Raw genomic sequence first — 23,144 nt, 5'->3', positions numbered from 1 at the left:
AGCAGAAAGGCGATGGTCTGTCTTCTGTAACTGCTGCAAGGCTGGGTAGGGGTGTCGACCCTGCCTGTCAGGGAGTAAAAATCTCTGGATGCGGAGCACGTACTCTTAATGGTGGTGATGCTGAACAATTTTCTTCAAGTTACTTAAGAGTCTATGGAAGCAAGGGAAACAACTGTGGCTGGAGTGAGTTGAGGGGCTTCACAGAAGAGACTATGATTCACCTGGAGCTATACAGACTCATTAGAATTGGACAGAGAGGTATTTGAGAAAAAGATATGCTTATAATACTGGCAACACTTCGGACGCAAAATTATGTCTCAGTTCACAAAGTGTGTTCACAACCACTCATTCAGGGCTACTAAGATGGAATATAAATTGTCCCTGCCTTGATAATCTTAAAGGCTATAGCTTCTAATTTAATCCTGCAACTACCATATAAAGTTATCTCTGTTTTTCAGAAGAAGGAAAAGAGAAGTTCAGTGGCTTGCATAAGACAAGGGGAATGGAAGGTGCTGACGCCGGAAATTGAATTCAGATCTTCAGAATCTAAGTTTAAGGCAACGATCATTTGTTCCTTTAGGAAGATCTAGAGGCTAGAGTGACCAATCTTTATGGTTTGCTTGGAATAGAAGAGTTTCCCAGGATGCAGGACCTACAGGAAATTCCCAGGTAGACCGGGATGAGCTGGCCACCTCAATAGAGACCTAAACACAACATCCATGCTTGTTGTAAGATGCACCTTTGGTTGAACCAAAGGGTTTTTTGTGCTAAGGTAGGGTGTGCTGTTCTCACCAATCAGAGATCCAATACCGCACACGTCACCTGCTCTCTACTTAGTCTGCACCAACATAATGGCCAAAGGGACAGGCTTTCTCTGAGCACTGACTGTAGTTCAAAATTTTCTCTCTACTTGCTTCTTCCCTCCGAATTTGCTACGGTGTGTGTCTAGGGCGTGTGATGTGCCAACACAGTGATGAACAGAACAGGTAAGATTCTTGCTTTCACAGGATTTACTTTCTTAGCAGGGCTTTAAAAATGGCCGGGGGCAATTGTGTGGGGGAGGTTGGGTGGAAGAGGTTCTGGAAGAGCAAGAGATCATTCAAATCACATCAGAAAGACTTCCTGGCAACCAGAAATTAATCCTGGTTCTAATATTGGGGGTGACCTTGCATAAAAAGACATCGTCTTTGTATTGCTTCATGGTCTGACTACCGACTGTTCCAACAGAGAAAGTAGCCAGCAGACTGACCTTTGCTTTCACAACAGATCATAGTAAATGTGAGGTGCACGTAGTATCTTAACAATGTTGAAAAGGGGCCACTTCTAGAGGATGTTTCTTGGGAGCAAATTCTTTTCCCAGTAGCCTGCACTGTACAACCCATGCATATGGGCATGCCAGCTCTTGTTGGATATGTTTCCAGGAGGGAAATGGTAGGCAAAATGAGTCTAAATGCTAGATGGGGTAGGTAGGTGGTGGTCCAGGCAGGGGACAGTGATGAGAACTTCTCCGCAGGGAGGTCATGCTGCCTTGGTTCCTCTGGCCCTCCCAGGAGTTTGGGGGCTTAAAAATATGTCTTCCAATGTCTTAATGGACAAGGATTGAATGATCAAATTCACGCGTCACTGGCAGCAGCATAAGCGAACGTCCAGAGGACTTATCCCAGAAAACAGGGAGGATCCATTTCAAGTTCTAAGACCAACTGAAGCTTGGCATTCCCTGACAAATGTATTCCAGCTGGTTTCAATCCACACGAGACACCAGCATGTGTGTGCACGCATGTTTATATATCTACTTATTAAAGAAAATGCCCTTGGTAAGCAGGAGACCTCCATTCATCTTCCTTTTGCTTGAATGGCTGTCTCCTGGAGAGGAAGATCCATTATATGTCAAGAGTAGATTATGACTCTGGGCAGTCCAAGGAGATGAGGTAGGTAGCTGGCTTTTGCACAAGGGAATTTAGAAGATTATCAGAACACCTAATTAGAAGATATTTTGTTAAGCTCTTCCTGCCCACTTTCCTATAGATAATGGTCAAGCTGTGGGGCCGTGCGTGCTCTGTTCCTTGAGGGAAGCAGGCAGCATCCTTGGCCTGATGCACCCTTCAAGTTAGCGACTCGAAGTAAACAACTGATTTCACTAATCTCGGAGACCTTTCTCTGGTGTCTAATAAGTACAGACTTCCTCTCAGCATTTGCCTTTTCTCCGTGGCTCCCTTATGAAATGTGATGCTAGCTGTAGAGTTGGAAGGACAAAGGAACTGAGTAAGTGTAATTTATTATCCAGGATTGTTTTCAACCTTTTTCCAATTATACACATTTTTCTTTTGGCTTTGGCAGACCTGGGTTTATGAGGCTGTTCTTCTGGTCACTAATGGGCTGAAAAAATGGGCCCCAAGTATTCCTTAAGGGATGTGTTACTGGCCTTTAGTAACTTGTCTATGGCATTAGCTCTGTTGAATACAGTTAATTAAATGAGAAAACTAATACCGACCCCTGCTTCTCCCCCACTGTCTGCCCTCCCGCCCTCCACATACACCAAGGCTTAATATGGGATCATTTCATTTAGGGACCAGGAAGCTGTCAGAACAACAGAGACGGAAGCCCAGACTGGGTTGGGTGCACTCATTGGAATTTGTTTATTTTTTCTCACCCACTGGGGAGAAATGATGGGCTTAGGAAAGACAGAAGACCTGCAGTTTAAAATCATGGGGGCAAAATACAATGGGCTGGGTGACAGGGACTCTGGTTTATGGTCCTGGGTTGGAGGCTGATTTGATGTGTGACCTTGAATAAGTCATTCATCTCACTGTATTTCAAGTTCCTCATCTGTGACGGGGGAAGTCATGAGACACCACCACCACCCCCTTGTCTAATGGATCGGTTGTGAACCTGAGGCTCATTTCTTTATCCCGCTCACTTACCTGTGGGCATTCTCCAGGATTCAGGATTTGTGCCCCATTGTTTTCATGTCATCCCTCAGTGATCTTACCCTTTGTCAGAGCGTTAGGTCTGGCATTTTTGCAGGTGACCACAAAATCTGTATCACCAACTTCAACTTCTCTCCCAAGATGCGATCTTAGTTAGCCAAAATGTTCACCGGAAATTTTGAGGTGGACGATTTGCTTTATAAGATATACTTCTCTATTCAAAACTCACCCAGGCCACACTTCAATCTTTATATAGGAACCACAGGCACGGCCTAAATAGGGTGTGGGCTTCGAGTGCTAATTCAGTACTTCTAACTCTGTGACTTGGGTAAGTCACTCATACACAACAAGCTTGAAATGGAGATGGTCAGTTTCCTGTAAATGGAAACGTCTTGGCAGACTACCTGTTACATCACAGACACTCAATACATAATATCATTCATCCTATCCTTGAGCTCATTTGGAATTTATACAATGCCTTCAACTCAGATTATCTTTTATGTCTATTACACGAAGTTTTCAAATACAGAGCAAGGTATACAAACAGCTGACTGTCCAGTAACATTCTAGACACTGAGCCTTGTTTTCCCGTTGAATTCCATTATTAATTTGGAGATAAGTCCTGTTGGAGGCAAGAATAACTTTTAAGTTATCCCAGATTGGTAAGGATATATGCAATATATATGTAAGAATTCAGCAGTTTCTGAAGCACAAGAAGAACCATGAAATGTTTGTGATACAATGTTAGTATTAACATTCAAAAATTCATCATTCACAGAAAAATATACGGAAACTGAAAATACCATGTCTAAATTGTGGAAAACAATGCAATACAGAAGTTTCCTTCTTATCAGATTTGAGAAATTTTCTTACTGATTTTAAGGTACTTTAGCACTGGTGGTCTCCTAGCTAATCAAGGACATCCCTTATGTCCTTTCTTTTTAAAGCTTCCTCAGACCTTTGAAAGTAATGGCCTCCCTTCAGAGACTACATTTGGCCACAAAGTATAGTAAAAACAAACAAACAAACTACCCCCCCACCCCGCCCCAAGGAGGGAGGTCAAAAAAATAAAAATGCAGAGACAAATGGATCTGGAAGGCCTGGGACTCAAGTATGTTAAGTAAAATTTCTAATTCTCACCTGTCCTTCCTAGAGCCAGTGCTGAGAACAGGTCGGGGCCCTGTCTGTCTTTGTTACTGTTGTTGTCATTTTGTTGTGGTTTCAGAACTTTTCTATTTGTGGAAACTCAGTGCTTCAACGTTGACAGTAAAGTGAAGGTGAACATATTTCTTTCAAAATAGACTCTGCTCTCTATTGTAAAGTTGTAATAGAAATATAATACCGAGATTAGTGAGATTCATCAGGGATAGTGGTATCATAAACTTTGCAATCTCTCTATGGGAGATAGAGAAGACATACATTATTTCTTTTTATACAGCTAGGAAAACAATGAGAGACCAGTTACATTATTTGCTCACAACAAAAATGAACATTTTGATGCCTTCTTAAGTGGTGATTTACCGCTAGGATCAACCTGAAAGCCACGATTTTCCTATGAGTTAGAAAAACACATGGGACACACACACACACACACAAACACACACACACTTGCACATATATCCCTAACTTAGATATGATGCTTAAAGGAAGAATTAATGGAATGAAACAACTTCAGCTTATGGTAGATGTCTTGCTTCCCTACGAGATGAAAGAACTTTTAACACTGGAAAGTTCTAACTTTAGATCTTCTAAGCTCCAGTGGGCATGAGAGCCATTCAGCATACTATAAATAAACTACAGCCTCTACATCAGGAAAAAGAGACTAATATTTCCAGAATCTTCTGTAAAGATTCTCTAGCGCCTAGCTTAATTTTGATCATCTGTCTCTATTAACAACAAAATGTATCCATGGAAATTTATGGTAGAAATCTAGTTCTCTGTCTTTTATGTGGTTACCATTGCCAGTACTTTCTTACATTCTGGAAAAGGATGTTCAGAGAATGGCTGGATATTGTACGAGTGATGCAAGCATTAGAAAAGTGATTGGGTTTGATGAACTTGGATGTTCTTATTCACCCTAAGATGCTGGGATTCTGTGTTTTCTTCTTTATTCAGTTGTGATGACATTATTCATGTTTCCACGTTCTAGAATGTCATTCTTTTAGTACACGGGAAGTGGGAAATGAGTGCGTTTGTGTATGAGTTAGTGTATGTGTAAAAATCATTCAGGAGAAAAATAACCAATTTTTACATTCATTAGAAAATAACTGATTAATAAACCAGTTTATTTTGGTTTAAAACATTCAACTCTACAGGACACTGTGCAAACCTAACTCTGTCAACACCACCCAGAAACCTAGGTGTACCATACGAGGTGACCAGAGTCATTTTACAATTGGAAAAGTGAAAACTAGAAGAAGCCCGAGTCAAAATGTTACACAAGGACTCAGGTCTCTGGCATTTGTGTTCTACAATTTTCTCAGTAAACTCCCATTTTTTCATGTTGTACTACACCTGATTTTGTTGACAGATCACTAAAGACCAAAGTCCCAAACTGCATGGGACGGTCATCATGATGGCATGGGGGAACCCAGGACAAGATAGCTGTTCGCTGTAATACCGAGAAGGGTAAGTCGTCTTGAGTAGATTTCAGTGTTATTTATATTTTGTCCACAAGATGGTAGCGTACACTTTCCATTTAATGTAAAGCTGGCCCGTGATCCTAATTTCCCGTAAAGTAGAGAACGGTTTGTGTTGAACTGAGGTCAGCCACTCTGGATATCCTTCAGTATTTTTTTTTTTATTGTGATGAATTGTTGATTTGGAGTATATTTAGCTCTGCTATAGCAAGGTGGAGATTCATCCGAAATAAAGAAAACCCCGAAATGTATCGCATTCCAGCTTCTTAGAGGAAATTTGAGAAGTGGGAATACTTTAGACATCTAAAAACCACACACCAAGGATCAGATACTGACATTTTCAAAAATACTACCTTAGTACGTCATGCAAAAGACATCCAGGATGTCAAGTTCAATTAATCTTGGGTGAAATTTTGCACAGTATCGAAGTTCCTTCCATGAAACTAGTTCAAGAGGGCTATAGGTGGTTTCCCCTCAAATCCAGGGGGAAAGATAGACCTTAGATGCTATGAAGTTTCCATGAGCTGAATAAGAGGGCAGCATCAGCAAGTTGGCCAGCTCTTCTGCTATGTACCTCCCTCCCGCATCCAGCCTCCATGCCAGAGGGACAAGACGTGGATGGGAAAAACGTTTGGCCCCGTCTGCTTCCATTGACCAGAGGGCATCCTTTGAGGTTCATGTCTTGGGCTCACATCATCTTTTTGTTTTTGGACTCTTTCTAAAATGAGGAGCTCAAGTTGGATTTCCTTTCATCTTACTGTATTATTTTCAAATTAAATTAGGTCTAATGCTCTGTATCAGAACCGCAAAAGCAAGACTCCAGGGCATCTAAGCGACTTCCCATTCTGTTGTCCAGAACAGCTGAGTACCCCATCTAAGAAGGAAAGAGGGAAATAAGCCAGGAACAGAATTTGGGACAAGATAATAGCAGAGGGGCAGGGGGGAAACCCTGCTGCCCCAACTCAGCAGTTGTCTTTCCAGTGAGCTCCATAACCAAGTTAAGATTTCAGCCCTCCATGGTCTAGCCTCATCCTAGCTACCCATTCCATACTCCCTACTCCCCAACAGGCATCCTCTGATCTAACCTAGAGAGCTCACCTCACTTTCCCTATGGTTTCTTTCATATTCTTTTTGGCTTCAGTAACTTTGACCTGAATCAGAAAATTCATAGCTCCAGCTTGCAAAGAAGAATGTTCTCTAAGAAGCAATGCAAATAGTGGGTGTGGTGAAATTTTTTTCCAGGAGATAAAAGAATATGGAGAAATGATTAAGAGAGAGAGAGAGAGAGAGAGAGAGAGAGAGAGAGAGAGAGAAAGAGAAAGGAGAGTCCTTTAAGATATAGAAAACACAACTTTCAAGACTAACCATGATTATGATTGGATAACTCATCGGCTCTCCAAAAATCTGTAGTATTTTCCCTTCTAGGCTAACACATTTTATCATGACATCTGCCTAATTATATAGCAAAGTCAATGTAACCTAATGAGGTTTTCTGTTCCCCATAATCTTGATAGGTTTTTTTTTAATTGTAAATAATACCTTAAATTTTATGTGCTGGACTGAAGATTAACAAGAGGAGTTCATCTCGACAATGCCACACCCTGAAACTTCCAGAAGCCCTATGCCTGCTCCTGTGGAGGATTGTAAGGATCTCTTAATGCCAGGGTGGAGCTGGGATGCTGCAGAAATGTGTGAGAGGATGGAAAAAACATGGCGAGAGAGGGGAGACAAAGGGCTGGCTTCCAGTGACCATCACTGACTCAGTGAATGGACTGGAAGGGAACACCATCCCCTGAATTCTCTGCATTTTTGTGTTTGAGTAGTCATAAGATTGTTTTCCTTCTAGAAGTGTCTACTGGTCTTTCTAGATGGTGTAAGGCAAACGGAAGGTAATAGTAACACAGCCCTCAGGGTAGAGTTAAGTGTTTTGAAACACTCGTCATCCCTTATGTCCACTTACTCACTCTATTATCTATTTATCATCTATCATCTATCTACCCATCTATCTATCTGGATTGTACTTTACATATTGTCCTATAACCTACTCTTTTTATGTCATAATATATCATAAACTTTTTTTCCAGGTGATTCAATAATTTTTCCTAAACTATGATCTTTAATAGATGCATTACATCCTATCACATGGAAGCACCAGTTTTCATTTGCTTAGTTTTTTAGCCATTCGTTATAGTTGGGCATCTAAGGTGTTTAGCAGCAAATCCGTTTGACTGAAGTGGTCTGAAGATGGAGTGAATGATAGATCTCAAAGACATTGCCACCTCCTTCCCCAAGGAGAAGGGAAAACAGAGGCTGGACTGCACACATTGAGGAGGAACCTTAGCCCTGGATGGGTGAATAGGCCACACCTTCCAATCTGAGAGTCTCAGAATCCGGCTGCCTGAATGAGCGTCCAGTCATCCAGACTGGAGCACTGTGGGAGGAAAAAGCAGACAAGCAAGAGGGCCGTGAGCTATTGTTCAAACCTCCTAAAACTGTGGACTGTTTTCCATTGGAAAGGGGGTTTGGTTTTCTGCTCCAAAGGACAACATGTGCTTGGCCTCACAGTCACCTATAAAGGCAAGTATCAGTGGACCTGAGTTCACAGGAAGATTTATGTGTGGGAAACTGGTACAGCATGAGGCCCACACTTAAGATTTGCAGATGTTCTGCACATAATATCATTCCTCTGTGTGGTGAAAATGAAGAAAATGTTCCGTTCTTAGTTGAGAATCTAGGTGGAGTCACCCAGCAAGAGGCCCGGCCCGAAAAAGAGCCCATGGATGTAGGAGGTGGGCCAGTGCCTGGACGGAATCACTTGTGTGAGGGAATGGAAGCACCCTTCAGAAGGCTCTTTGTGCTACGTGTAAGATGGGACAGATTCTAAGTCTTATTACTATTATTATTAGATGCCCTAGTTTCCTCTTTCACTTCAAATTTTGTATTTTTCAATAAAATATAAATTTTCTTCCATAGTTCTTGAGGGGAGGCATGCAAACAGGAAACCAGTAGGTTCCCATCTGTCTCTAATTCTCCCCCCTTCCCTCCACCATGCACCCCGCTGCTGTGGGAAAGAGAAGGAACAGAGAAAAGTTCAGGTGCACTTCAGTGACTCTTTGCACTCACTCAGGAACAAGGAGGGCTGGGGTAAAGTACCAAGAAGAATGAACCAGAATGTGTCTCCTGCCACCACCCCATCTTTTAAATCTGAGCTTCAATTCAAATCAGTATTTACTAGGCACCAATTCTATGTCAGGGACTGCTATGGAGTTAACTCTAACACAAGGAAGCCCTGTCCCTTCCCCCACCCACCAGGGGAGGGGCCAGTCCTAAGCTTGGTCCCTCTGCCCCTAACCCCGGCCCAACAGGGGTCAGTGGCCCAACAAAGGAAATACTTGAGAGGCTCTGAATTTTATAAACTCAAGGCCGGAGATAGAGGGATTGGGTAAAAAAGAGGAGAAGAGAGAAGGCGCACACTTCAATTCCACTCCAATATTTAAAGAAAGGCAAAGGATAGGTAACAATCCTTTAGTTAGTTAACCTCTTGGCCATTTCTCCCCAAGCAATTAATATGATACAATTCTTAATTTATTTTATAGTTTTTAGAATTTCAGATAATATCTATAGAATGAAAACTGGATTCCTAATTACAGAATAGAAGTTTAACTAAATAAGTTTACATTCAATCCATTTCCTATATTCTGTGGTTAGAATAGTCTTAACTTTGATTTGGGGATTCTCTACGAGCTGCTTTCCTAGAGCCCCACAGATGAGGTTTACTGGGAATTGGCTATAGTTCTGATTCTTGGAACAGACTTTCTTTTTTTTTTTTTTTTTTTGCGGTACGCAGACCTCTCACTGTTTGTGGCCTCTCCCGTTGAGGAGCACAGGCTCCGGACGCGCAGGCTCAGCGGCCATGGCTCACGGGCCCAGCCGCTCCGCGGCATGTGGGATCTTCCCGGACGGGGGCACGAACCCGCGTCCCCTGCATCGGCAGGCAGACTCTCAACCACTGCGCCACCAGGGAAGCCCCAGACTTTTTTTTTTTGTAGGTTTGTAGACATGGCAGATACTGCTAGTTGTTGACTCAATGTTGGTCCATTCTGCTATCTTACTGAGTCTTGATTTAGTTGGATGTAGAAATAGTCACAGCTAAAACTACATTTCCCAACCTACCTTGCAGAGGGGGTTGCCGTGTAATAGGGTCTGGTCAATGAATTAATTATAGGCAGAAGTCACCAGTGGGGCTTCTCAGAAAGGCCCCTAAATGGGAAAGAATCAACCAGCAAGTGTTCCTTTTGCCTTTTGTCATCTTCCTGCCTCCACACAATGGCTGGAGTCCTGGCAGCCATCTTGAGAGGGTCACTTTAAGGATTGCAGAGGGGAAAGCTGGAAGGAACCTGTGTCCTTGAATGACATCATGGGCTGCCTTTCCAGCTCTGAACTGCCCATCTCTGAACTTCTTTTACATGTGAGAAAAATAAACCTTATCTTATTTAGGCCATCACTAACTATTTGGATTTTCTGTTTTAGATAGCCAAACAAGTTCCTAACTAATCAGTGGGTAATTGTTTTTATTGTCAATCCTTGCTGGATTTTTTATTTATACTTTTTTTTTAATGTTCACACTCTTGGAGTTTATTTTCATATTTGCTTACTTGGAGTGTAGTGGGCTTTTTGGAAGGAAGGGCTAAGGACTTTTTCTAGGCAAAGAAAGTTTTAATTAATTTTAGTTTGCTGTTCTCTGCCTTCCATATTCATCACCTTCACTTTAAAGCATAACTGGAATACAGTAATTTGCAGAGCTTCTGGCCAATGCCTAGCAGGAATTCACCTAGGACAACTCTCCTGGCCCACAGTGGAATGTGGCCTACCTCTACAGGGTGGTTCTCTGAAACTCTGAACTGCACAGCTCGAGTTGTTACCCGACCTGATGGTTACCTGTTGCCATCTCGTCTAAAGTGCTTTGCTCAAGGGAACTCTACTTCCAGAATGCAAAAGTGCAGTGGTAACCAGATGACTACCACCACTATCACCACCATCCCACAGGTTCCTACCCTGCTTTCTGGAAAATACACTTTGCAAAATGATATTGAAAGATAGATCAGAGGCAAGATGGCATCTTGGACAGCTTGAGCTGCCATAGGAAATACTGTAGACTGGGTGGCTTAAATAGCAAAAGTTCATTCCTCATGGTTTTAGAGGCTGGAAAGTCTAAAATCAAGGTCCCAGCAATGTCTGGTGAGGGACCATGCCTGGCTTATACATGGCCATCTTCTCAGTATATCCTCACATGGTGGAGAGAAGAGAGAAGAAACTCTCTCATGTCCCTTCTTATAAGGGCACTAATTCCATCATAAGGGCTCCATCCTCATGACCTAATTACCACCCAAAGGCCAACCTCCAAATACCATCATATTATGGTTTTAACATATGAATTTGGGAGGAAACACAAATGTTCAGTCCAGAGCAGATAAGGAAAAAGACAACAATGGCCTCCTCGAAACATAGGACTTATCTGATTTAAACATGGCTACCTTGTTTTCTGATAAGTAAAGTTCTTGAATCACTGAACCAGAGGGCAGACAGTGGGGAAGAGATGAAATATTATCCCACCTTGTCCCATTTTAGTCCAGGATTTCTTAGTCTTAATTGGATGATGGATTGGTAGGCCACCGATTGATTTTTCTCAGTCCAACCCCACTGACCAGAAAATTGTCAAAGATTCTGGCACTAGGTTGCGTGTCAGTAGGAATGTTCAATGTTGTGATTTTTTTTTTCCTCCAGGCACAATACCATAAATTTTTATATTTTTTTCTTGGAAAAAACCATATCACATACTAATGCTGTGATTTTTAGATACATTGTATAAATTACCATTGTGTTTTTAAAGACAAGTTGGAAGAGACTCCACCAGGGGCTATAGAATCATAAACCCATATAAATAACCCCATAATAATCCACAAAGTGGCAGCCTATTTTACTAACAGTTAGTTAAACATTCATTATGAAAATTATTTACAATTTTTGCTATCACAAAATAATCCTAAATATTACATTATTTTCTTAAGAAAGATTTCCAAGAGGAAGATTACTGGGTAGGAGTCAGGATTATGTTTAAGGCTCTTGAAACATATTAAAAACAAGTGATTAAGCATCTTTAAAACTCGTCATCTGACTGACCCTAAAGTCTTCTGGATCTTTAACAAACTGTAGAGGAAGATGAAGTCTTTCTTGACTAGTTTATAATTCTCCTTTACTTTTTAATCTTTTTAGTAGCTTCATAAGATTTCTATGTATTATTCTCATTGTTTTACAGATAAGGAAACTGTTGTTCAGAAGGGCCATTTGTCCAAGAACACAGAATAAATAAGTAGCAAAGTAGAGGCAACTGAGTTAGAGCTGTCTTGGGAAGTCCTGTATCCTAGCCTCAAACCCAATGCTCTTGCACCCCTCCATGATAACTTCTCTAGCATGCTTATTTTGCACTTGGAGAGACTAGTACTCGGAAAGACACAAGAACATGTCAAAGGCCACACAGCTAGGTAATGAAGCAGATCCAGTTCTGCAACTCTTCATTAAGAAAGTGATATTGTATCCAGGATCAATTTGTAACAGCAAACATAAATAATCTGAAGAACTAGTCAAATGCAGTTTAAATACAGCATGCTGAAACTTTGTGAATTATTATGGCATAATTATGCTTATGATTCTATGGTCCCTAATAAAGTTTCTCCCAAATCCTCCCAGTGCACTTACTTTCCACTTAACCTTTCTTCTTCCAACAGAACCTGGTGGAGTTTGAATTTACCCAGAATTCAAGGAAGGGGCAATCAAGAAGGCAGATTTCAATGATAAAAGAATGATGAAAAGGAGAGCATCTTCCCTGTGCACCATGTGAGGGGCTATTGGCATAGCTTGCTCAGTGAAAAATCTGTTCTTGGAAACTGCCTTTCTACAGAAAGAATTTTCTTTCCCATCTTCTATCCAAAATTCATGTACTTGTCATTTTTAAATGACTATGGCGGGGAGTGGGGCAGTTTCTCAAGACATTTCTCCCCTTATCTTTGCACTCTCTTGTGTTGTCCACACTGTGCTTTGAAAAATGGGATTCCTTTTACAATGAATAGTTAGCAATTCCAGAAGAGTTTTCATAGTTTCCCAATTATAAAATTTAACTTTGCCATGAAAACATCTTTACAAAGACATAAATTAGGAAGTTAATGTCACAATGACCGGATCCACCCTTGCTACTCTCTCCCCATCTTTACATGGTTTAAGATAACAGTATCAGTTGAAAAAAGTGACTCATCCAGAAACATGCAGCTCTGATGAAGACTGCAACAAGGGGATTCTCACATCATATTTAGGAGTTTAGGAGGGTTTTTTTCCTCTCTTTATCTAGGACCCACCCACCACTAGCCTAACTTACTCCTTCTGTCCATCCCCACACACACCAGATGCTACAGTCGCTTGGGCAACTTATTGAGTGATTCCTATACTTTCTGTTTACTTTCCCCGCCTCCTTCTATCACACTGAATCTTCATCTGAAATGTATTTTTCCTACCCACTGAGCAAATTCTTACACAGTGTGATGTTCATCTTAAATTTCAGCTCCTCTTCAAAGCCTTTTAAAAGACTTTTCATAGAAAGAACTAATCATTTCCTTCTTTATGATCTCATTCTCATGGTTCACACAATTAGAGAAATGTCTTCACTGTACTGGGTGGTTTTCTTTCCCAACACTCACCCTCGTTTGTAAACTCTTTGAGAGCAGGCAAAATGATGTAACTTTGCAGCCTAAGCATCTAGCACAGGGATCAGCAAACTTTTTCTGTAAAGGTCCAGATAGTAAGTATTTTAGGTTCTGTGGGCCATATGATCTCTGTTGCAACTACTCAGCTCTGCTGTTATAATGCAACAGTAGCCAACACGTAAACAAATGTGTCTGGTACATAATATTTTGTGGCAGCCTGGAGAATTGAACTAACCTATGTCCGTCCTTCTTTGGATTTGTAAGTTGTAAATCAGACTATCTTATCCAAAACAGAGTTGATTAAAAAATTAATTTGAAAATGATATTCTGTCAGGATTATAATTCTTGTTTTAGGGTACTTATAATAGTTTCCTAATGATGCTGTAATGACTAGTGCAAACTTACTGGCTTATAGAAACAAAAACTTTTTGTTGTATAGTTTTGTAAGAAGTCGAAAATCAGTCTCACTGGGCTAATGCCAAGGTATAGACAGGACTGGCTCTTACTGGAGCCTTTAGGGGAGAATCTATTTCCTCGCCTTCTCCAGCTTCTAGAAGCCCTCTGCATCCTTTGGCTCACGGCCCCTTCCTCCAACTTCAAAGCCAGAAACATAGCATCTCCAAATCTCTCTCTGATGCTCTGATCTCTGTATTTGTCATCACATCTTTCTCTGATTCTGACTCTTTTGCCTCTTTTTTTTTTTTTTCCGGTACGCGGGCCTCTCACTGTTGTGGCCTCTCCCGCTGCGGAGCACAGGCTCCGGACGCGCAGGCTCAGTGGCCATGGCTCACAGGCCCAGCCGCTCCGCGCATGTGGGATCCTCCCGGACCGGGGCACGAACCTGCATCCCCTGCATCGGCAGGCGGACTCCCAACCACTGTGCCACCAGGGAAGCCCCTCTTGCCTCTTTTTTCTAAGAATTATATCATGATTACATTGGGCCCACCAGAATAATCCAAAATAATCTCTTCATCTCAACATCCTTAACTAAATCTCATCCCCAAAGTCCCTTTACAAAGTAAGGTAATGTATTCATAGGTTCTGAAGATTAGGACGTGCACATTTTTTTCTTTTTTTTGGCTGTGGTGGGTCTTCCTCGCTGCATGCAGGCTTTCTCTAGTTGTGGCAAGCGGGGGCTACTCTTCGTTGCGGTGCGCGGGTTTCTCATAGTGGTGGCTTCTCTTATTGTGGAGCACGGGGTCTAGAGCGCGGGGGCTTCAGTAGATGTGGCGCGTGGGCTCAGTAGTTGTGGCTCAAGGGCTCTAGACTGCAGGCTCAGCAGTTGTGGCATACGGGTTTAGTTGCTCTGCAGCATGTGGGATCTTCCCAGACCAGGGCTCGAACCCACGTCCCCTGCATTGGCAGGCAGATTCTTAACCACTGTGCCACCAGGGAAGTCCACATGCACATCTTTAAGAGAACATTATTTAGCCAACCACAGCAATACTAATTACTAAGAAGAGCGCATCTTTGCTTATGTATCACTTGAAGTACCATTTCTGCTGTCAATTGATTCCTACAGAAGGTGTTGCTCTTCTCTCCAAAAGCTGACTGCCAGCTTTAGCTATTAAGGAGAGGGACTGTGTGATGCTCCAGTTCTGTCTCACCCAGGTACACCCTGAATCTGAGTCCTCTTTGATGACCGTGTTTACTTTCAGGACCTGATATTTTCCATGGGGATGCTGGGCTGCGATGTGCATTTTAGACCTTATCTGGCAGAAACAGTACCTTTCTCTTTGGAGTTGGAGCCAGAAGCAGATTCCGTTTTGTGAAAAATATAAATACCATCATATTTTACATGAAAACACAATTAAATACCTCCTTTCCCCCATTAACAATGTTGTTAAAGCCAATAAGGAGCATACTTCTTCCTCTGCCTAAATTCTGAGCCAATTAAGAAATTAGACTAGTAAGCAAGGAAGAAGAGAAATCAAAATATCACCTTTATCATTATACTTGAGAATTTAGTCTGACACACTAAGCAAATAGGCTTCCTAAAATTAACTCCAGAATTAGACTGATTCACCCACCCCGTACAAGCAGTATGGATATTACAGGTCTCTCCATGCGGGGCTTGCCCAGAGAAAACTTAGGGCAGCGGGGACACAGAGCAAAACAATGGTTCCTGCAGGCAGCTCACACCCAAGAGGGCGTGGCTGAACTATACATACCCACTTCCTCTCCCAAACTCACCAATCAGATGAGTTACTCCACTTCCATGGGGAGAAGAAAGAAATGGGACAAGATCCAGGAGTGTCCCACTAGTGGAGCTCCGTCCAAGGGCAAGAAAACTTCAGCAAGGTTGGAAGAAACTTCCACCACCATCAGTTCCCTACTCAGCTCAAACAGGTGGCCATAGCTAAGAGGAAGCCTAAGACTGTTACCGTTGAATCAAGTGGCTGGTAACAGCATTGCTAGGAATTCCTCAAACACAGAATTCTATTTATTTTTAATTGTTTATTTTTTAAAAAGCTCGGACAGGATAAGAAATGTCAGTTATTTATAAATTCACTCATAGGATTGAACCAAATTACAAAAACATGCTCCTGCTTTAACTTGTACATAAAATTACTTAAGAGTAAGCATGGCTCTCTTAGAACAGTTTGCTTTAAAAGGGATCAGTGTTATGTAAAAATATACAAAATTGAGAATTGGAATAAAACATAAAGAGCAGTCAAATCACACATTTTTACCCAGTCTCCCTGACCCCAGTCTCTTTCTTTATTGATATTCTTACCAGATTAATTTACCTGAAACATACTCTGACCACATCATCCACTCATACGACTTTCTACAGAGTGAAATGCGAATTGCAATTCAAGGTCTCACTATATCCAACCTTATTCCTTACTACTCTTCTTTACATACCCTTTGCTTCAATACACAGTCAGCCAGTTCATGTCCCTTCACAACTTGTCACACTGTTCTTTTGAAGGCCGCCCCCTGCACCCACGTCCCATGTGTCCCAACCCTACATCCACCCTAATACCCAATTCAAATGTCACAGCCTCCCAGCTGAAAAGAATCTTTCGCTCCCCCCAGCTGTCATTTAAGTCCTCTCTAGGCCCTGGACTCTAAGTCTCCTGAGAGCAGGAACTGCACCTTCTTGATATCTTTGTCCTTCATCGGATGAACTCTGGGGTCTAGACTCCCTCTAAAAGAGAGTCTAATTAGAGCACACCACCATCACTATACCAACACACACACACAAATGCACACGGCGTACAGTTCCTCCCTAGCTCTGCAGATCCTTCCCTGTCAGGACCACTGTGTACAGTCATGATAGCTGAGTGTTGTCCGTGGCAGGCGTGTGCTGGCCCTGCAGTTATAATGTTCCCTACACCTCCCCATTCTCACACCCCTGCCAGGATCCCTTTCGTGTGAGCATATCTTACCACTCGGTTCCTGTAGCCAGTACCAGAAGAACTGCTACTGGAAATGACATCCAGTGCCAACACCATGATTTCTTTTCAAGGGAACTTACCTGGCTTTGTGAAGAAAGGGTCAGAATATATCGTAATAACAATAATGCTGGGAGCCCCCATGGCCAAGAGATCAGATTCGGAACATGTGGCCTGTTTCTGAGCTGGATGGTTCTCTTGAAACACAGCTTGCTTATTCAACAGAACTTTGTTCCCCGAATAGGTGTCACGCTCAGCCCAGGCTCTCCAGATGAAACCAGGTCCCTGAGCACTTTCATTACCACTTGCGTAGCCAACTGAGAAGAGTAAACAAAATGAGGCATCCTGACGGGGTACGGGTGTCACTTCATATCCAGACGGCATCAACAGTTAGTGCCCCATCTGACCCCTGTGCCGGAATCTGGAACACATCCACCCATGCAGACAAGCTACACAGAACCTAGGATGGCAATATTACTCAGCATCACAGATTCCAGGTGTGGCAGCTTACAGACTTGGGTTTGAATTAGGATCCACTGCTCAAAGGGAAAGTAACTTTCACTCACTCACCTCCACCGTTTGGGGAAGTGCAATCATGTGATGGCGGGGACTGAGACAACTTTCCTTCGTACCCACCTAAGAGGACCATGGTTACAAACGCTAATTCTGGAGCTGGACAGGCCCCAGGCCAATCCCAGTCCTGCCACTTAACTACTTCTCTAGATTTCCTCATCAGTTTTCTCATCTATAGAATGAGACCACTTATGAGAGCACTGAATTCAAAGGGTTTTTGTGGTGAGGGTTAAATGTGATCATGTTGGTAAAGTACTTTACACAGAGTAAATCCTCAATAATAGCTACTGTTAAGGAGGAAGAAATGACATTCAATTAAATAAACTGTCTTTCCTAAACGCAACAAATTAGGACCTACACTGATTTTCTATTTTACCCTTTTCAACGAGCTATTTTTAACTTAAAATGTAAACAGTCCCTGTCTTTTCTACGATTCCTTTTCAGTTCATATGGTTTGAGGACCTACTATGGGCCTGGCCAGGTAACACTTTTAACACACAGAGTATCTTTCAGTCCTTACTGAGGCTTTGTGTCTATGAGGAAGATAGTATTATCCCCACCTCATAGTTGGGGAAACTGAGGCTCAGGGAGGCTAGGTGATCTCCCCCAGACCTCTGTGCTGTACACATGGAGATAGGAAACAAGGGTCAGAGGCTGCAAGTGGTTGCTGCAGCAGCAATAAGAACCAGAGCATGGTTAAGTACCTTTGATGATGACTCTACCCATCAGTAAAAACAAAATGGCCTAGGTTCTTATCAACCAGATTTCCCACTCCTTCCCAAAAGATGAGGAGACACATGAATAAGTAAGTGCAGAAAGCAATGGATCAGTTCAGCCAAGATTCATTATTTGTGTAGAAACCCATTGGAGGGGTAAGGGGATGTGGATAAGGGAATCATCCTAATGATTCATGTTCCAAAGCTGATCTCATGCCTGCATATCTGCCTGTTCTAGGAATACATCCTCAACAGATATACCACTTCATGACTACAATTTATACAGCTGTCAGTGTAGCTGTCAAAAAAAATAAAGCCTCCTCTTGATAAATCCACCCCATGGGAATGCCATCAGATCCTTGAAGAAACCTCGAAAGAGAAAGAAGGGGAAAATGACTTAGAAAAACACACACACGATAGTGTTTTCATCCCCTTGGATTCACCAGATGGGAGCCCTGTTATCTTAAAAATGTGGGATCTTGATTCCTGACTACAAATTATGAGACTTTCAGTATGGTGTTTGAAAGTATGGACTATTTGTCGGAGAGATCTGGTTTTGAATTCTGACTCTGCTGCTTAGTTGTGCAGAATCATTCTTTTTGGCTGGCTGATATTTGAATTCCCTTCCAAAGTTTGGAAAAAGCCCTTCCATATATGAGTCTTCATGGGAGGTAATGTCCACTTCTCAGTATAGAAAACAGATTCCATCTCTCCAACCTCCCTTAAAACTGCACTGTGAGCAGGAGGTCTAGGATTTGTGTTTTCTTCAGTTTCTTTCATCAATGTCTTATAGTTTTCAGTGTATAGATCTTTCGCCTCTTTGGTTAACTTTATTCCTAAGCATTTTATTGTTTTTGATGTTATTGTAAGTGGATCATTATCTTTATTTCTTTTTCAGATAATTTTGTTGTTAGTGTACAAAAACACAACCGATTTTTGTATTTTGAATCCCAAAACTGTACTGAATTACTTTATTCTAATAGTTTTTAGTAGAGTCTGTAGGATTTTCTATGTATAAGATCATGTCATCTACCAAAAAAGACAATTATATTTCTTCCTTTCCCATTGGGAGGGTTTTTATTTCTTTTTCTTGCCTGATTGCTTTGGCTAGGACTACCAGTACTATGTTATATAGGAGTGGTGAGAGTGGGCACCCTTGTCCTATTCTTGATCTTAGAAGAAAAGCTTTCAACCATTCACCATTGAGAAGGATGTTAGCCGTGGGCTTGTCATATTTGACTTTGATTATGTTGAGGTATGTTCCTTCTATACCCAAGTTGCTGAGAGTTTTTCATCATAAAAGGATGTTGAATTTTATAGAATGTTTTTTATTCCTCTATTGAGATGCTCATATGACTTTTGTCTTTCATTCTTTTAATGTGGTGTATCGCACTTATTGATCTGTGTATGTTGAAACATGCTTGCATCCCAGAGATGAATCCCATTTGATTATGGTGTATGAGCTTTTTAATGTGCTGTTGAATTCTGTTTATTGTATTTTTTGAGAATTTTTGCATCTATATTCATCATACATATTGGCCTATAGTTTTCTTTTCTTATATTTTTCTTATCTGGCTTTGGGATGAAGGTAATGAGATTAGAATTACCCTCTTCTATTCATTTTTTGCGAAGATTTTGAGAAGGATTGCATTAATTCTTTAAATGTTTGACAGAATTCACCAATGAAACCATCTGGCCCTGGATTTCTTTTGGGGAGGTTTGTGATTACTGATTCAATCTCCTTACTTGTTATGGTCTGCTCAGATTTTCTATTTCTTCATGATTCAGTCTTTGTTTGTTATATATTTGTAGGAATTTATCCATTTCTTCTAGATTTTCCAGTTTGTTGGCATATCATCAGGGGAATGAACATCAATGAGATATCACTTCACACCTGTTAGAATGGCTACTAACAAAAAGACAGATTAAAAAGGCTGGTGGGGGCTTCCCTGGTGGCGCAGCGGTTGAGAGTCCGCCTGCCGATGCAGGGGGCACGGGTTCGTGCCCCGGTCCGGGAGGATCCCACGTGCCGCGGAGCGGCTGGGCCCGTGAGCCATGGCCGCTGAGCCTGAACGTCCGGAGCCTGTGCTCCACGACGGGAGAGGCCACAGCAGTGAGAGGCCCACATACCGCAAAAAAAAAAAAAAAAAAAAAAGGCTGGTGAAGATGTGGAGAAAAGGGAACCCTTGTACAGTGTTGGTGAGAATGTAAATTGGTACAGCCACTATGGGAAACAGTACAAAGATTCTTCCAAAAATTAAAAATAGAACCACCATATGATCCAGCAATTCCACTTCTGACTATGCATCTGAAGGAAATGAAATCACTTTCTCAAAGAGATATCTGCACCCCCATGTTTACTGCAGCACTATTTACAATAGCCAACACATGGAAACAACCTAAGTTCCCATCAGCAGATGAATGGATAAAGAATATGTGGTATGTATACACAATGGGATATTATTCAGCCATAAAAAAGAAGAAAATCCTGCCATTTGCAACAAGATGAATGGACCTTGAAGGCACTATTCTAAGTGAAATAAATCAGACAGAGAAAGACAAATACTGCATACTCTCACTTATATTTGGAATCTAAAAAAACCCAAACTTATAGAAACAAAAAAGATTGGTGGTTGCCAGGGCGAGGGTGGGATTAGGGGAGGGAAATGGATGAAGGCGGTCATTGGGTACACTCTTCCAGTTTTAAGGTGAATAATTTTTAGGGATGTAATGTATAGCATGGTGACTATAATTAACAATTACTTTATTATATATTTGAAAGTTGCTAAGAGAGTAGATCTTAAAAGTTCTCACCACCCACCCCCCAACCACACACACACACAAATTGTAACTACGTGAGTTGATGGATGTGTTAACTAACCTTATTGTGGTAATCATTTCTCAATATACAGTCAGCCCTCTGTATCTGTAGGTTCCACACCCATGGATTCAACCAACCCCAGATTGGGGATTGGGAACATGGAGGGCTTGACTGCACTACACTATTTTATATAAGGACTTAAGCATTGATGAATTTTGCTATCTGTGGGAGCTCCCAGAACAAATACCCTGTGGATAACGAGGCATGACTGTATACATATATATCAAATCATTACCTTGTACATCTTAAACTTACACAATGTTATATGTCAATTATATCTCAGCCATGCTGTAAAAAAATTAAATTAAATAAATAATATTTTAAAAATAGTAATATGGACAAGTTGTTATTTGCCTAGTGTCGTATGGAGTGACCCTTGTATTTTATAATTTTGGGGTAAAGAAATTCAAAAACTTATTTTACCCCTACTATGTTCCAGTAATATGCCTCTTACCAGTAATTTATAAATATATACATTTTTTTCATTTTCCATTCATTTTTATAAAGTGTCCAGATTTACACACACATTTTCAAATAGGTAAAAATAGTGTATCAACTTAAAATGCCTTCTTTCTGCTGCAAGCCACAGAAAACAGTGTCTTCAACACATAAGCATGTGCTTTTTTCACATACCAAGAAGCAGGAGGAATTTTGTCTAGGGTGATGTAGTTGCCCAACAATGCTCTCATAGATTTAACTTCTTTCTATCCTTCTGCTGCACTACCCTTAAAGTAACAGTATCATTGCTGTTGCCTGATGATCACAAGGTGGCTGCTGCACCAACAGGAATAAAGTCCATCTGCAATTCAGCTGGTAAGTAGAAGCTTTCTGGGTACAATTCTTTGAAATAGCTTTCCCTGAAGTCCCATTCAGTGACTTCCATTTAGAGCTCATTGAGTCACACACGCATACCTAATCAAAGCTCTGGAGCTAGGAGAAAGAGAGTTGCAGAAAGAGGGAGAAAACTTACACCAAAGAAGGCTGAGGACCATGTATGAGGATTGATAATAATAATAATATAATATAGCTAGCAGTAACAAATATTTATCTGGGACTTGCTATACACCAGGCACTGTTCGAGACACATATATACGGTAATTACTTCATTTAATATTTGCAACAACCTTATGAGGGAGGTACTATTATTTTTCCCATTTACCTATGAGGAAACCACGGCACAAAGAAATTATTCAATTTGAAGAAGAGCCCATGGTGAATAAGTGCTCAAGGTGCAATTGAAATAGATGGAACCAAAATTCCAACCCAGGTTTCGTAAGAAATAAGAAAGGGACGTTTTGCTTCTTTTATCTTCTCTTTATAATAAGGTTTTCCACTGCAAGTCAACAAATGTTTAACTAGCCAATGTGAGTCTGAGACTTAAATTTCCATAGTCACATGACCAAAAATATCAGAACAAGAATACCAGTCAGTCCATTATTTAGTAAAGAGCCCATCTGATTTGGCACTGGTTATCCTAAATGGTGGTCCTGAGGGGTGAAATTTGCCTTGACTATGAAATTACTACTGCTACTAATATTAGTAATGTCCTCTCTATAGGCCTTTTATACCAACAGGTATGAGGACATTTTAGAGAACAGCAGATACAGTGAAAGAAAGGACCACTTTAATGAACGTGGCCTGGAATGGAGGCATCATCTCTTCATTACCAGAAGAAACAAACCCCAAGCCACAGGGAGCCATAACTCCCATGAAATACCACCAGCAACAAGATGTCCAGATACAAGCTCACATCACATAGGTTTAAAGCAATGTTTTAACCTTTTTTTCATTATTGATCCCTATGGAGCTTGTATAAACATTTTTCCTAATTGCCACTACTATGACATTTAAATACCACCATATACTATATATCTGTCTATATAGTGTGACCCTTAGAAAAGCTAAAAGTTGTAAATGTTTTCACCCTCCAAGGACCAATTTTTACATCTCTGGGTAATATTGCCCTTGTTTAAAGTAATTGACTTATGACTTTAAAAGTCACTCTGAGAAATGAAACTGCCTCATGGCCTCACCAAAATTCTAATAAGGGGTAAGATCCCCCAAAACACTTCAGTTAAAACCTCACCACTCTCAGTGTAGTAGTCATTACTGCTACCAATACTTTTGGAGCACACAGTAAGACTGCTAGCATACCCACATGTGGTTTGGGAGGTGCTGTGTCTAGTTCTGCCCATTGAGTTGTAAGTGAAAGGATCACATACCTCTTCCGGGTCAGAATATTCTTTTGCAATT

Source organism: Aethalodelphis obliquidens, unplaced genomic scaffold (assembly GCF_003676395.1).
Source record: "Aethalodelphis obliquidens isolate GAN/ISIS:26980383/991018 unplaced genomic scaffold, ASM367639v1 scaffold8, whole genome shotgun sequence".
Classification (NCBI taxonomy): domain Eukaryota; kingdom Metazoa; phylum Chordata; class Mammalia; order Artiodactyla; family Delphinidae; genus Aethalodelphis; species Aethalodelphis obliquidens.
This window is presented reverse-complemented; position numbering follows the sequence as displayed.